The sequence below is a fragment of the Trachurus trachurus genome (assembly GCF_905171665.1).
Source record: "Trachurus trachurus genome assembly, chromosome: 11".
In the NCBI taxonomy this organism is placed as follows: domain Eukaryota; kingdom Metazoa; phylum Chordata; class Actinopteri; order Carangiformes; family Carangidae; genus Trachurus; species Trachurus trachurus.
Genome location: NC_139904.1, coordinates 7,743,217 through 7,759,713, shown reverse-complemented (window position 1 = coordinate 7,759,713; position 16,497 = coordinate 7,743,217). Strand labels below are relative to the sequence as shown.

Genomic DNA, 16,497 nt, shown 5'->3' with positions numbered 1-16,497 from the left:
GAGAAAGATATAATATTGAACAAAAAAACAGGAGTATCGGCCTGGTTGTGAGCGATGTGGACAAAAGATCATTTGACAATCTTTACGAGTCAAATTGCAAACCACAAGATTCAAGATTTTGTTGTCGAAGTCCTGACCAGTCGATGTGCTTCGTACATTGACATTGGTCTGCTCGCAAATACTCTTTGCCTACAAAGCTGGATCCTGTCCTGGCTCATCCTGCCACAGGTTTTCCGCGGACAGACTGAAACTCCATCTTCTTGGACTGCATAGTAGAAGCTAGAGGTCTTCACAGGTCCAATTTGACGGACCCGAACCCAAATGGACCCGTGAAAATTGTTCCCGGATCCGACTGGCCCCAAGCTATTATTATAAATCTGAGTTCAGAACCCAAGCAGCCCCGAGTTATGAGCTGGCTCTGAATAGAACCGTGACATACCAGCCCCCTACCCTAAAAAACCCATGGCCCCGATAATGCCAGAGTTGCTTCATGATTTAATACAAGTTGCCTGTTTTTATTACTTTCTGTTTCTTACCTAAACGTATAGTCTTCGTCTACCTGTTTCCTGCTGCGGACACTGCCAGCCCTCCCTGGCCACCAATAAATCCACGTCGTCACTTTCTTGTTTAGATGGTCATGTACTGTTATCTTTCTTCTTAGCCATTGCTAACGCTAATCCACCGGTCAGTAGAAAATATTTTCTCTTGTTTAATTAATGTTATAATTTTGGAGTTTCCATTGTGCTTTGCAGAGCATACCGGGAACAACACGCTATGGCAACTCGATTGCTGTGACCGCCAATCGGCGGGTCCTCTCGGGTGCTCTACAACCCGGCCTTTCGCTATCAGAGCCCCGAGACAAACTATCCCAGTTCCGACTCAGCCCTGAAGTCACTTCTTGTGAATGGACCCAAGACCCGAGCCCAGTCGGGTTGGAACCTCGGGTTTTCGGGCCGTCGGGTTTTTCCGAAGACCTCTAGAAGAAGGCCATAGGTGATGATTAAGCCAGATTTCATTTAAAGCAGAAGTAAGTGGAATGTTTGTGTTAACTCATTGAGTGCCGCGCTCCTTTCCAAAGTTTTAGTCAAGTGTACCGGCAATTTAGACCATTTTTGACTTTTTATGTAGAGCCACAGTGTATTCTATATTATTGCCACCAACACATACTGTGGCTCAATTGAAAGGTTTACCTTAATGCTTCAAGTGGCCACAAACCGTTTGTTTCTACGTGCCTCTGTTCCTGAGAAAAGTCAAGCTAAACATGGCTGGGTTTCACCAAAATCCCTCCTTTTTTTCTAGAAAAGGAGATAGAGCGTCTTTTATGAAAGGTGCGCTGTTTGTGTCTGTCGCTCTTCTGACACTCGCATTTCTGGATCAAAGGGCTCGTATAAGATAAATATATACATATATACAACAGTTGTTGTTCTATTCACAAAACCACCATCGGGGGCGGGGGGGGCGCCACTAAACAACAATAACACAGACGCACCGTGCCGTGTCACAGCTTCTCCCCGCGGAGCGTGAGGGTCAGTCGGCCACCGCGGCTCGGGAAGACCGGTCCCGCCGGTGGTCGCGGTCCTTCTGTGGTTCGGGTCGGTGATGCCGGTCTGCTTTGGTCCAGAGACCATCAGATTTTACCGCGGGAGGACTTTGGGGAGGACACGGTGTTGCTCCAGCTGAAGACCGGGCGGACTGTCGGCTGAGAGCTTCCTGGTTCAGCTCCGAGCAGCTCGAGCAGCTGGAGCAGCAGCGCCGGTGAGAGCAGAGCAGCTGCGCTGCATCTGCATGCAGAACTCGTTTGCAGAAGCCGAGTTATGATAAAAACTTCCAGATCATGAGCTGTCATGTGACTTTGATCGTCATCTATTTCAGTTCTCCTCGTCGTAGAGTCCCCAAATTTACATATAATGTATATTAAAGTGTCTATTTTCATAATTTAAAAAAAAAGCAAAAAACGTAAAATTACGTTTTCGGCACTCAACGCATGGGAACGAAAAACGAGAAATTACGTGGTTGGCACTCAATGAGTTAATATAAGTCTTAAATAGTTATATCTTCTGACAGCAATCACTTTTATTGTTTGGTCTGAAACACGGGTCTGTCAGTCACTCTGCTCTGCTGTAAGCCGAAGAGAAAACTTTCCTTGTATCCTACAACCTTTATCCAATGAGGAGAGAGAACGGCATAAAGGGGCGGTCCTCTCTGTGTGTGCAGCCAAGGGATGCGCGTGAATGTGGTGACGTAGGGACGAGGGCGGGGACTGCTAACTCCATCTGCTGACAGGAAGTTAGCCAAGACGACCGGATCGCTTACTTCTGCTTTAAGTCTAGCGTTTATTTTTGAGCCAAAACCTCCAGACTCTACCTTTTAGGTAAAAAAAAATCTTGCATAGTTCCTCTTTACAAATAACATCTAAATATAGCACCTTAATGACGCAATCTGTGCAATTCATCTGCCAAAGGAAGTTTGGCAATACAAGATCATCCACTTCTTCGTTAGCCCGATTGCACTGAAACCTGATAGAAATCTAATGAAAATCAATGTGTGGAAAAAAAAAAAAAAACATTTCCCGGAAGTGAACTACTTTGTTGTGCACAGTTGCGGTAGCAGCAGCAGAAAATTGAGACCTGAGTATGAGCATGCTTCCTGTTGAGGAATAAATGAATGGTAAACATTCATTTCAAGCAAAAAAGAAGCCAACAAAGCGTCTGGAGAACACATCTACATGTCGAACGGTTGAAAAGCCTCTGAAACCGCCCCCCATCCCCTCCCCTCCCCTCTCCACCTCTGTGATGCTGCAGCTGAGGGGCTGTGTGAGCTGTGTTGGAGGTAAGAAAGTGAGGCAGGAGCTTTTTTTTCCGCTATTTCTGTCAGTCCTGTCACTTGTAATGTGAACAACCGAGAGCAACACTCTAAGAGTCTTCCAGGAGACACCTTCTGAAAATGTGCTGTTATCCCCATATTAAGATGTTTTTCGCACCTCGCCCTGTCTCTATTACAGGCGGCCTTTCACCCCTTCTGTGAGTGTTGCCGCTCCGCGCAGCTATAAACACTTCTCCCTTTCCACGCGGTTTTTGAAGACAGGTTGTATGAACTAGTTATTTTCCAGCCTAACCCGGCGAGGAGCTCAGAAACGTTTCACTGCTCCACAACACACTCGCACGCTCACTCCTTTAATTTGTCTCCCGTCTATTCTGAAGATTTTTTTTTTTCTGCCAATTCCTGCAGTTGTTGTGAAAGTTGTGAAACCTTAAATGGGCAAAATAGGAAATAAGGGGCGTGAGGAAAATGAAAATTTGGGGGGACAAAAAGCCCATCTGTGTTCAGTAAAGCAGACAGGAAGCAGATTGTGCTTCTAACGCTGCTCTAGATTCATCAAAGTGGACATAAAGAGAAAAGAAGCCTCCACACGATGAGGTCCACATGAATAATAAGATCTCTAATGACTGGATTCAAAAGCCTTTATCAATCTTAACTTGCTAAATGTGGACGTTAAAGACCTCTGCGTGAGCTGAAAGAACCTGTAGGTGTCCTGTAAATGTTTCCCCGCTGCCTCGCCCCCCTCCCACACACCCCACACTCCTCCCTCTCTGAGAAGGAAAAGAGACGCTGCAGCTCGATGTGCAGTATAAACGCAGGTTGGGGAATCCTCCATAATGTTTGCTGAGTTTACCGACTTGGCTGATGGCTGTGTTTTCTTATCCTCTAACAGAGAGGGTGATTTGACTGATGCTCGTAACAGATTGCATCACAGCAGGAGACGAACTAAAACGGTTTACGCACCGCGGCTCTCCCTAAACTGTCTAACAGTGGCAGCGCTCCACCTTGTAAATTTGGAATAGTAATTTTAGAAATTTCCCAGCAGTCTATCTCCAATTGGCCTTCACTGGGAGTACTGTTTGATATCAGTGAAGTATCGCAGTGTACCACCTCTGAACGGCAGAAATATGATCTCAGCTCTGTGAAACTAACACTCTCACTACACTTCTCAGGAAAACACCTGAGCCACATTTAAATATGTTTTTATTCACAGCCCAGTTAATCCAAGGTTTTTTTTTTCACTCTTCCTCTCTCTCGTTCTCTCAGTCAGTCAGTGCTGTTAGCGCCGTAACATCTCTTCATACAAGTTTTTTTTTTTTTTTTTCTTTTTAATGAGCGCACTGTCATGACACGTGACCCGCGCCGACACCACTAAGATGAAGGTGTTTCTGTAAACACACAAATGCAAAACACAGCAAAGAAAATCACAAGGTGTCAAAACACGAAATGTTTCAGTTCCTCGGGCGGCGTGATAACATACAGGTAAACTAGCAGCTCCTTCAACCACAGCTCCCAGTGCTGTCGGTTCACTGGGGGAGGAGGAGGAAGGTATACCCCCCAAAAAAAACCTTTCTCCTCTCTCCTCTCTCTCCTTCAGCGTTTCCTTTCACCGTCCGGCAGCCACAAGGAGGAGATTAAAGCGATCCCCCTTGTCCGAGGCGCCTTCAGGTGTTACTGTGCTCTCTCAAACAGTCAGGCTCCACAAACAGCTCCAGACTTTTTGCAGATTTTCTTTGCCCCAGCTTTTGCCTCTAAGGCTAAAGTACAGGTTGCCCTGGTTAATTGGTGGGGGCTGCAGGGGCTTTGTGCATCCTGAGAGAGGCAGAGAGAGAGAGGGAGAGAGACTGCAGGCTTCAGTTCAGAAATATATAAATTTGGGGAATCTTGTTGGCCTTGGGTTTAAAGTCTCTGAATATGAATCGCAACATGTTTGCTGCATGAGCCTCTTCTCTCTCTCTCTCTCGTTTTATGTCATCTCTCTACTGTCCCCTCATATTTTAAAGGCAAAAAAATTAAAGAAAATGAATAATTTAATTTCTATTTACAGTTAAGAATCCTCTTACAAGATGCTCATATTGAGGCAGCAAGGTAAAATGTCCTTGGAGATCAACATGAAATGTCCGAGTCATACAGTCAGTATCTGCCTGTGGGTTCTTTATTGCATGACATTTCTTATCAAGGCTGAAATGATTCAATTCTTAGAGGAATCTGCCGATGATTTTCTCTGGTAATTGATCAATTACGATCAATTGCACTCAATAAATAATAAATAATCTGTCTGACCCAACAATCGTACGTTTCATTCTGCCCAACTGATTCACCCATTACTCCGTTTATCACTTCAGCTTCACTCCTAGTGCCTCTCCCTCCATGATTTCCTGTTATCGTCCCCATTGTTAATCGCAGAGGAAGTTATTATGAAGTCAAAAAATATTTTAGTAGTTTTAATAGTGTTGTGCAGATCTGGTTTCTGGCTTCTGGTTTTCATCAAGAAAAACTCCAACATGATTTTAAACAGAGTCCCTGCAGTGATTTATCGCCGCGTGTCCACACAGCTCCAGGAGGCTGAGATATCAAGACTTTTATCATCCACTGTGTCAGGCCTCAAAGGCACAAGAGCCTGCATTTCCCATAATGCAACACTGTATCGTCTTCCATTTGGTCCGTCCTGCTCGCCACTCCAGAACCTCCAAGTTTTTTGCAACAAAGGTTTTTTTTTTTTTTCTGCTCCAATCCAAGATAATTGACACATTAATCTCATCTCCTCCAGTTTTTCACCGGCTGAGTCTTTATCTTTGTGACAAGAACTTTTCATGTGTAAAATCATGACTTCCTTTTTCCACTTCATTGTGTCGCCCAAAAAACCTACGTCCTTGAAAACTTCAATTTTAGCACCAAAGTTGCCACCAAAAAACTTCTGTCTCCTGATTATTATCTAAAATGAGCTGCAAGCCAAATTTCATTTTCACCCCCAGGCATGGTGCTGGTGATTTCTGACAGATGTACGTGAAAAAATATCGATCGTTAGTTAACGAGCTGAACGCGGATCATTTTATGTGTTTTGCAGCAATTAGCTTGTTTATTTCTTTCCAAGAATCTGGTTTGATGCCAAGTCAGTTTTCAACATGGAAGGAATTTATATCCATGTGATTTTAATTAAGTTGCATAGATAAATTTAACATATCATTATGTGCCATTTTATGCGGTTATGATACCATATACAAATCATATAGATACAGTACATTTGTATCATGTACATCCAAACTTGACCATGAGTATGTCATATATATTTAATGTAAGCCTACTGTATATCTTTATATATGGTATATATGTGATAACAATACATCAATATGTTCTTGTTTGGGAAAAAAATCAATCTATCAGAGTAAGCAGTGAGCATAAGTACTGCTATTAACAAGCAAGTCCTTTCAGCGCTAACTGCACTTAATGCTATTTGGATAAGTAAATCTGCACCTTTCTTACCCTCCTCCACCTGAAAATAAAAAATCTATTTGAGATTTTTTTGATTTTGATTTTTTTGGGGAGTAAATTGAGTGCCACTCGAACAATTGTGTTGGTAGATGGATGAATTGGTGGGCGGGTGATTGGGGGGAATTATGAGGCGGATCTCCCTTCCAGAACAACACAGTCTAACGCTCATTACTCTGAAAAACACTTGACTTTATCATGGCCTCAATTATGTGGCGCCGGATAAACTCCAGTGTTACTGAGCTGCTGCTGCTGCTGCTGCCGACGCCGGACGGAGGAGGAGGAGGAGGAGGAGGAGGAGGAGGAGGAGGAGGGGGAGTGTTCAAAACCTTGCCAAAAAAAAAAAAAAAAAAAAACTGAAAGTGGAAGGAGAAGTGTCTGAAACCCTGACCACCCCCTCCTCTCCTTATCTTTTATGGATGGGGATGGGAAGTATCTTTGAGCCAGACGTCCACAAGGACTCACTGGAAAAACCTTCAGAGACCTCGAGTTGATTAAAGTTTGAAAATCTGAAATTTCATTTTAAGCGTCTTAAATATGAAAACACACAGCACAGCAAACGAGGAGGAAGAGGTGGTTTGAGTTTTCCCTTCGTCTGTCAATAAACGCAGCGTCAGTGAGTTAAGTTTCTATCTGTGCAGAGACGACGTCCATCAGCGAGCGCCTCGGTCCATGACTCTGATGTGAGCATTAGGAGAAGGTGACAAGATAAACGGTGACAAGGAGATGAGACTAATTAACAGAGCTGGAGTCAAACAATGGAGATCTGACCTTTCTGTTTGTTTGTTTTCATGTGTTAATGTGAGGAAGGTTCAGTCTCCTCATCACCGCTCCATCTCCATCATCCACAGTTTTGTCTCTCCCCTCCTCACCCCTCGACTATTGGTTTTGACCTTTTTTTTCTCTTTTTTTTTTTTTACATTATGTCGTGTCAGAGAGCCAAAGCAGCTGTGACTTCGCTCGAACACGTGCAGGGCATGCTGGGTAACGTCGGGTCTGGAGGAAAGATGCAGAGAGACGTTTGAAGTTCGACAGACTGTTTATGTTCATGAGAAGCAGCCGTGTCAGTGAATATATGTGATGCTGATGCGCTGCCTGTTCTCATTAGAGACTGTAGCATCGTTTACTTCGTGTTCGATGTTTGTTGTGTTGGATATGAGGTTTTTTTTTTTTCTTTAGATGAGACAGAGGCAACGTCTGAATAATTAACAATGACACGTGAGGGAGTCGAGTTCTGTACATACACACACATACACGCTAATACTACATTTTATCTACACAACCAGTCAATAACCCCAACCCTAGTTTCATTTCTAGAAATTCAGTATCTGGTCAAAACCTTTTACCCTCCTGTTGTCCTCCTGGGTCAAGGAAGGAAGGATGGAGGGAAGGCAGGTAGGAAGGAAGGAAGGAAGGAAGGAAGGAAGGAAGGAAGGAAGGAAGGAAGGAAGGAAGGAAGGAAGGAAGGACAAAAGGAAAGATGGGAGGAAAGAAGGAAGGGAAAAGGGAAGGAAAGATAGGGAACAGATTGGGTCAAAAATGAAGGGAGGGAAAAACGATTGTGGAAAGAAGGAAGGGGAAAGGGAAGGAAAGAAAGATGGAGGGAAGGAACAGATTCATTCAAGGAAGGAAGAAGAAGGAAGGAAGAAGGGAAAGAAGGGAGGAAAGAAGGAAGGTCAAAAGGAAGGAAAGAAAGATGGAGGGAGGGAACAGATCAGGTCAATTGGATCAAAAGAGGAAGGAAGAAGAAGGAAGGACAAAGGGAAGGAAGGAAGGGAAGGAAAGAAGGATTGTGGAAAGGAGGAAGGAAAGAAGAAAGGATGGAGGAAAGAAGGAAGGATGGAAGAAAGAAGGAAGGATGGAGGAAGGGAACCGATTGGGTCAATTTGACCCAGAAGGACAACAGGAGGGTTTTAAAACAGGAGAAATAAGAAGAAGACGACAAATTTCTCCACTCGCAGCCACACAACAATATTTTTACAGCAGAAGGAGGGAAAAAAAACATAAAAACACAAAACTTAAATCTTGAAAATGTAACACCAAAGACCTCAGAGGAAGAACCAAGATCACACACAACCTCCAAGTAAGATGTCCTCCGCTGCAACCTTCTGAGGCGCAGGTGTGTTGGAGGGAGGAAAACACAACAGGAAAAAAAAAAACGACGTACACACACACACACAAAAAAAGGGAAAAAATAATAATAAAAGGCGAAGAAACGCAGTGTTGTGGTGGTGAAGTTGAGCAGCAGCAGCAGCAGCAGCAGCAGCAGCAGCAGCAGCAGCAGTGGGGAGGCTACGGTTTGATATAGTGCAGCTCAGTGAGAGAGGCGAGCAGCAATCTGCCCGGCCACACTGACTGCCCACACACACCTCCTCCACAGGTGTGTATGTACAAGTGTGTGTATGTGTGTGTATGTGTGTGTGTGTGTGGATTTTTAGGGTGAGTCACTCTCTCCCACGTAGCCGATACCTCCACCAGCGGTTGTGGAGATCCCATCAGCCCTCACACTCCCACCACCGGTTCAGATCCACGCTCCTTTTTTCCAACAGCAACAACACCACAGCAACCATCACCATCAACCCCCACCATTCTGATTTCAAGACGACGGTGGCGGCGGCGGCGGCAACATTTGGAGGTAACAGATGGCGATTTTATCAACAACAGTATGATCACAGAGTGACAACATTAGGGCATCACGTTAATTGTGCCGCCTTTTGTTTTTTAGCACAATTAATAACGAGACAAACCAGGAACATTCAAACATTTAGATCTGCTGGAGACAAAAATGCGGAGCTCAATATTTTTGATTCTTCTTCATAATTGGGTCTCTATCGTAACACCTGCGGGTCAGACAAACATACAGCGATGTTCTGCGATGATAGAGACACAAATCCGGAGTGGAAGCTTTTCAGAAAAAGGAAAGAAAACAGCCTTATCTTCCCTTAATTCCCATTCATTTTTTGAAATTATACAGTAGGTTTTTAATCAGGTTTCAGAGCCCTGAGGGTCATGAATCTCTCTCAGCATGAAAACAACTGAGCAAAGTAAGAAAAGGAGACCCCCCTCCCTCCCTCTCTCCCTCCCTCTTCCCCCTCTCTCACTGAATGATCAGGTGCAGAGCCGGTCCTGCAGCCCCAGCAAGGCGCAGCTCGTTCATTCGTTCGTTTCGTTCGTTCGCCGGCTGCTTTGACTTTTGAGGTGCTCGGCGCTGTAGCACCTCCGATGCAAATATTTTTAGCAAAGGATGACCCATGTGCAAACGGCTCCCCATCGCCATGGCAGTGTTAGCGCGGCGCTCCACCCCTTGAGCTTCACACAAGCCCATTCAATAAAGCAGAAGGGCCGTGAAAATAAACCTTCCCGAGCACCCAGTGGGGCTGGCACCGGCCCCGCAGGCTGGCCGCGGCCCAGGAAAACGCTGAAAAAGCCGACTGGACTGCAGCCAAACGCTGGTAAAAAATTTTGGCTCCGGTTCGTCAGGTTTTCTGCACTGCTGAGCCCTTAGACTGGTGACTGTGGTTTGGTGCTGGTGCAGCAGTGGAAGAATCTCAAATACAAGCAAAAAAAAAAAAACAGTCTGGAATACAGCGTTTCCAACACTGTGTTTGAGCTCTACATGTCTTCAGTTGCTCCACAACATCTCATCCTCATGTTTGCCGCTGGGAGAGGAGGAGGAACGGGAGGAGGAACAAAACCCGGTGGAGACGTTCAAAAAAAAACTTGCAGATGTGAAGAGAAGAAAGGTAAATAAAAACCAGGGGACGGACAGAGAGAAGCAAATGAAGCCACAATTAGGCAAATGACATCAAAGCCTCTCTCCACAACATATGCAAACAGAGCGTCCATGTTGTCATCTTCTCGCCGCTGCAAAGCCGAAGAAGACGTTTAACTCAAACCACTGGCTGTTTGATGCAGGCGGCACAAGAGGATCAAAGTCTCCAGCAGCAGTTATATTTCACTGTGACTTAAGCAGAAGTGCTGTGAATCTATACAGCTGCCGACGCCACAGCGGGGACCGTAGGTTTCTGTAGAGTTTCTGCAGAATTTAAAATCCTACCACCTTTCTCTACAAAGCGCTAAAATCTTTGGGTCCAAATCCGTCTCCGATGGGCTCGTCTGATACGAAGCATCCAGACCCCTCAGGTTCCTCGGGGGACGGGTTTACTCGGCGCTCCCGAGGTGAAAAAGCTTTTACCGTCACCGGGAATGAGCTTCCTGAGGTCGGCTGACAATGTCAGGCCTCAAATCAAAACTGTTCAAACGACACATGACATCATCTATGATCATATGTCAACAGCGTGTTTGTATTTGCTCTCTAAGCTCTTTAATTGCTGCGGCTCTTCTTTGAAATGGTTTTGTTGTCAAGTAGATTTACAACAGACCAAGAATCTCAATATGAACGAAGAGTACAATTCATATTTAAAATGTAATATTATTGATATTTACAATAAAGACATAAATAAATATTCAATGTGTACAACTAAAATGCAGTATGTGCACTATGCAAAAAGACTGGGGAGGGCGGCATGGACAATAGTTCACATGGCTCAGGGGGGTGAGTGGGTGAAAGTTGAATAATTATAAAATAATTGATGCAATCTTGATTTACATATTTGTGTTCATTCAAATTAGTTTTTACCGTATTCTTAATGTATGTTAATGTATGTATGAATTATATTAAAGGGATAGTTCAACATTTTGGCAAATTGGCCCATTGCCATAATCCCTATAGTCATAACAGTAGGTTTGTTACCTTTAATTGTCGGTGCAAGCTATTTTGAGAACGGCGGAGCAGAGCGGCGAGCTGCTCAGAGCTACGCTACGGAGGCTCCAAAACGCTCTGGTGGACAAGTTGTGAGCTGCACATTCACCACGCTATGAGATAAAAACAGAACGTTACAAGATGGAGTTGTTTTTTAGGTAAATTAATGCAAAACCGCTGATGCACGTTCCCGTCTGGGGCAGTTTTTCTGCATTTACCTTGAAAACAACTCTGTCTGGTAACGTTCTGTTATTATCTCATAGCGTGGTGAAGGTGCAGGTCCAAACTTGTCCACCAGAGCGTTTTGGAGTTGTTGGGTTGTGTATTTGATGAGTTTGATGAGGGAAACCAAGAAATCCCATGAGCCTCCGTAGCGTAGCTCTGAGCAGCTCGCCGCTCTGCTCCGCCGTTCTAAAAACAGCTTGCACCGACAATTAAAGGTAACGAACCTACTGCTATGACTATAGGGATTATGGCAATGGGCCAATTTGTGGCGAGTCCCCTCTTTTTTGTCGCTTATACCTCCCTGGACTCAGCACCTGGCTACACTTTGGATGTGTGTGTGTGAGCTGTTTTCCTTTGTTCAATGGGGCCAATTTGCCAAAATGTTGAACTATCCCTTTAATGTACTCGTCGTCAATGACCTTTGTCTTCCACACATAATAAACTCTCCGTAGATTTCCACAACAACTCCACATGTGGTAACACACAGCACAGAAAAACGAGCCGTTTACCAAATGTGTGACGCCCCAACATTACGCAAGCGTCAACCGTCGTCGTCCTCCGTGGCGTCCTCGTTTGGTTTGAGCGCCGCGGGGGAACCAGAGGCCGCGGCGGACGCTGCCATGTTTAAACTGTTACTGCATGAACCTGCTGAACTGCGCATGTTGGTTCCAGCTGAGGACGAACCGACACAGTTTTCCAACACGCACACACACACACACACACACACACACACACACACACACACACACACACACACACACACACACAGACTTTTCTACCTGATTCAAAAACCATCTCCCTTTCCCATCATCCCTCCTGCCTCTGACTGTATTTACAGTTTGAAGTACGTGTCTCTTCCATTACTCGTCTTTTCTTCTCCTCAAGTATCAAATCTCCTTCCCTCTTCTCTCAACTCTGCTTCTCATTTTTCTCCTTTTCTTGCCGTCAGATCATTCGATATGATTTTTCCCTCTTCCTCTTCTCTCTCTCTCTCTCCTTCTCTTTCTCTCTCTCCGACACCAGCTCCTCTTCGCCTCTGCACGTTTTAACTCCAGAGAGGACAATCTTGCTGAAAAACCGGACCCTCTGCTTTGAATTTGGAAAATGAAATGTCAGATCTTTCAAAGTTGGTTTTTTTTCTTTCTTTTCCTGGAGCCTCTTTGTGCACAGAAGGTGTTTTGGCTTTTCTCTTACCCGTCTGAAAACCTCTCAGCCTTCTAGGTGTCACACTCCGATCCTCATGCGTCACTCTCGCACTTCATGTCTTCCCTTCACCTTTACCATGTCGCTTCTCGGCTTTTCTGTCGACAACCTTGAACAGCACCGCTTCCCTACATGCTGAACATTTCTTTTTTTTTCTTTTTTTTTTGCGCGGGGAGGCCTTAAACGAATGTAAATGAAGCCGAACTCCAGAAAAACTGGCAACAACAGTGAGTCAGTAACAGTTTTTTAATTCAACACAGCAAATTAAGAGTTGTGGGAACTGCACATGAGCGGAATAAGAAAACAGGAAATGAATTGCTAAGTGATGCAGAATTGTGTCTGGCAGATCATTTCTAATGAGGAGAGAAAAATAAGCACATTTAATACTCGAAACTCTCCCGACAGCGAGGCCTGGGTTCAGGACCGGCCTGTTCCTCCTCTGATACTTTGTGAAGGACTGAAGGTCACTGCGGGGACAAAAGAGTCCGAAGACACGAAGCTGGGTTTGATTTCACTTTTTAAATGTCCTCTTCCTGATGGACCAGAAGCGACTGTACAGTACCCGACCCCAGTGTACGATTTCGGTAAAAAACAAGGGGAAAAACGTTTGGTAAAGACGAGACGATCCTCTCTGTTCCTTTAACCCGTGAAGAGCTCGCTCAGCTCCGTCTGAAAAACAAACAACCTCCTGCGACCTGACGGGTCCTCGTCCACTAAAAAACCTTCACTGCTCAGACTCTGCAGCAGATAGAGACATGAAGTAAAAACCAGGTGAGACCTTACAACCTTGGATTTCATTAGAAATCATTGGCGTCACCTTGGAATTCGGATAAAAAGGCACATCTGTCAACATCCTACCACATTTGGTTGAAGGCTGTGATTGACTGTAAAAGGCAGAGGGTTACACTCTTCGCCTGTCGCCTCCTCCTCCTCCTCCTCAATGTTTCACCTTGAGCCTCGACCAACGGAGCTTCGGACAAAGCTCTAAGTCTAAGTCTAAGTGCACAAGCACAGCAGGAGATTTGATCCGACTATAAATGCCTTTGACTCTGCTACAATTAGGATTTGGACCTTTTTCTGGTTGACCAATGAAATCACAGACCGAACGATCGACAAACACGTTATGTGGCGGCAAACTGGTGAAAACATGGACAACTTTACATTTCATACACGCTGTGCGCTTTACTTTTTGTCGCGCATGCTGTTAAACTTCCAAGTCAAAGCTCAGGACGGGAACTCTGGTTCATGTAAGGTCACCGAGGCAAAGTAGCAGGAGTGAATCGCATCATCTGGATGTTTTAGTCCGACTTAAAGAAATTTGATTTAGTACAATAGCAGTCGGACAAACATGTTTAACATCCCCCTCCAACGATCCTTTTTGGTTGTTTTAAAGCATTCTCTGTGGTTTTTAAAACGTGATTATGACGTTTTTAGCCAAAATCACAAAACCTGTGCCATTTCCCAGGACTCTCCTTCTGCAGAGCATCAGTAGCTCATTAGCAATGCGCCTCTGAGCGGTGGGCGGAGACTGCGCTGCTCTGCACCTTCCCAGCCACCACCCTCGCAAAAAAAAACATTTGTTTGTTTTTTCTTGGTGAGAAACTGTGGCGGACCCATACCAGACTGTTGCGGGCCGCCTTACACCGAGCTCTCCAGCCTTTCACTTTCCAGCCAGATGCAGAGCGGGGCGGGAGCTTGTAGCACTATGCCCCGCCCTGGGGTTATGACGCCGTCAACCCCAGTCTGCCTGAAACTGCCAGTTTGCGTCTGCCATTGGTTCACAGCAATTTGAAGGCAGAAATACAATTTTGCACTTACTTTTCTGCTGATACGTCCTCTAACATCAGATAAGTGCCAAAGGAACATGTGAAAAGCACAAAAAACATTATTTTCATTGGAGGGGGTCTTTAACTGTATTCAGAAGTCCAGTTTTACCCAGACTACCACAGCAGCCCTTGTCTGAAGCACAGCTATGGATTTCACTGTCCTAATATGAACCGACTGCCTAAAATGACTTAAAGACGATGTAATCATTAACTACTCACGTCGTACAGGTTGAAGCAGACGCTTCACTTCCTTACATGCTGAGTCTTAAGTCATGTATTATCAGAGATCACTGAATGAAGCTCTGCCTGTGTCCTCCTCCTCCTCCTCCTCCTCCTCCTCCTCCTCCTCCTCCTCCTCCTCCTCCTCCTCCTCGTAGACCTTCACGGGAGGTTTTGGATCTGCTCTTCCTCCTAGATTCGCTCCTCGGAGGCGTCTGATCAGAACCTCCTCTCACTGACTCATCGCTGTCGACTGGGGGCTCTGAACAAATCTCTGGGATTTGCACCAGCTTGTGTTTTACTAGTCTTCAACCCCTCACGCTACTACAGAGCCGAGAGCCTGACACCATGTACATGTGTGCTCAAACTCTCCGTGTCCTCGTTTCCTCTCTGGATCTCCATGCTTGATGTTCAACAGCGTGAGAGTGATCAAATAAAAAAAAAAAGTTACCGAGCTAAAAAATCCTAAGCGAAGAAGAGCGAAGGGCACCTGTGGCGTGTGGTGTTTGGGCCGAGCTCTGTGACGTTGTCTGTTTGTTTCCCGAGCGTCGGCTGATTAATGCACGGCCGAGAGTCCTGCTGCACTTCTGCTGTGTTTGTCTGTAAACACGTTACAGTTTCAACACTGTGGATCATTAAGCCCTGAAGAAGCAGCTCAGAGTCGATAACTGTTACTGTGACTGAAACCTCCTACCAACAAATATTTGCCTCATCACTCATTGTTTTATATTTCTAATGAATTACAGGGAGAAAACAAAACCAAACAAAATAGCCATAAGAACCGAATCATCACATTTGAGCTGGTGGAAAAGTTGACTCCAGCGATTAATGAAGTGACTGGAGCTTCTTCACACGTTCTCTCCAACAAGACAAACATTATAAAGGATTAAATAATGGTTTTAATTTGTTTATCAGTGGCTTGTTAACACTGCATAGATCAATTATGAGCTGGTATAACACGACGGCTGTGGCAGTGACCTGTTGCTTGCCAAATAGTGATCCCATTAACCACCATCAGAATCCTAACGGTCATTTAACAGATCAGATCAAATGACCACATTCATGTAAAGTGTGAACCCCATCAACATTTATGACTGAGTTACTAAAAGGCTCATTTTACCAGCTATAAATGGTAGAAAGTATTTAGTTTAACGAGTAGTTAGAATTAACTTCATCTTGCCAAATAGTGAGCCTGCATTAAAGCTGAAGTAAGCGATCCGGTGGTTTTGGCTAACTTCTTGTCAGCCGATGAAGTTAGCAGTCCCTGCCATCGTCCCTACGTCACCACATTCACGCGCATCCCTTGGCTGCACACACAGAGAGGACTGCCCCTTTATGCCGTTCTCTCTCCTCATTGGACAAAGGTTGTAGGATACAAGGAAAGTTTTCTCCTCGGCTTACAGCAGAGCAGAGTGACTGACAGACCCGTGTTTCAGACCAAACACTCTATATAAGTGATTGCTGTCGGAAGATATAACTATTTAAGACTTATATTAACACAAATATATCACTTCCTTCTGCTTTAATGTATGAAAATGTGTTTATTTATGATTCATTAAGTGTTAACAACCTATTTTTATACTGATTTTAAATAATTGGATCATTTAAAAAGCACTACCCTTATCTGCTTCCCTCTTCTCAACACTGCAGCTGACGGCGCAGGTCCGACGTCACTTCACCTTCACGTTCACACACGAAGCAGCGAGTGAAAACAGCTGCTGACACCGCGTGAAGGTCTGATCGCACGCGACGGATTAATTATAGCCTGAAAACGCACTTTTACACCACAGCGTTAGAAATCACCTCCGTAAGGGAGCAGCTGCAGATCCTGGACCTCCACCACCATCATCACCATCATCACCATCATGATCCAGAGACCCAGAGACAAAGCAGAAAAAAAGGAAAAACGACCCTCACCTGTCGAACCTGAGCACAGCTCCGCACGTTCGTTCA

At 44.9% G+C, this 16,497-nt stretch overlaps 1 protein-coding gene across 1 annotated transcript in view; it reads right to left on the bottom strand.

The window, feature by feature from the left end:
• Window positions 1–16,497, bottom strand: part of LOC310993753 (uncharacterized protein) — a 115,745-nt gene that overhangs the window by 56,402 nt on the left and 42,846 nt on the right. The window lies entirely within an intron of this gene.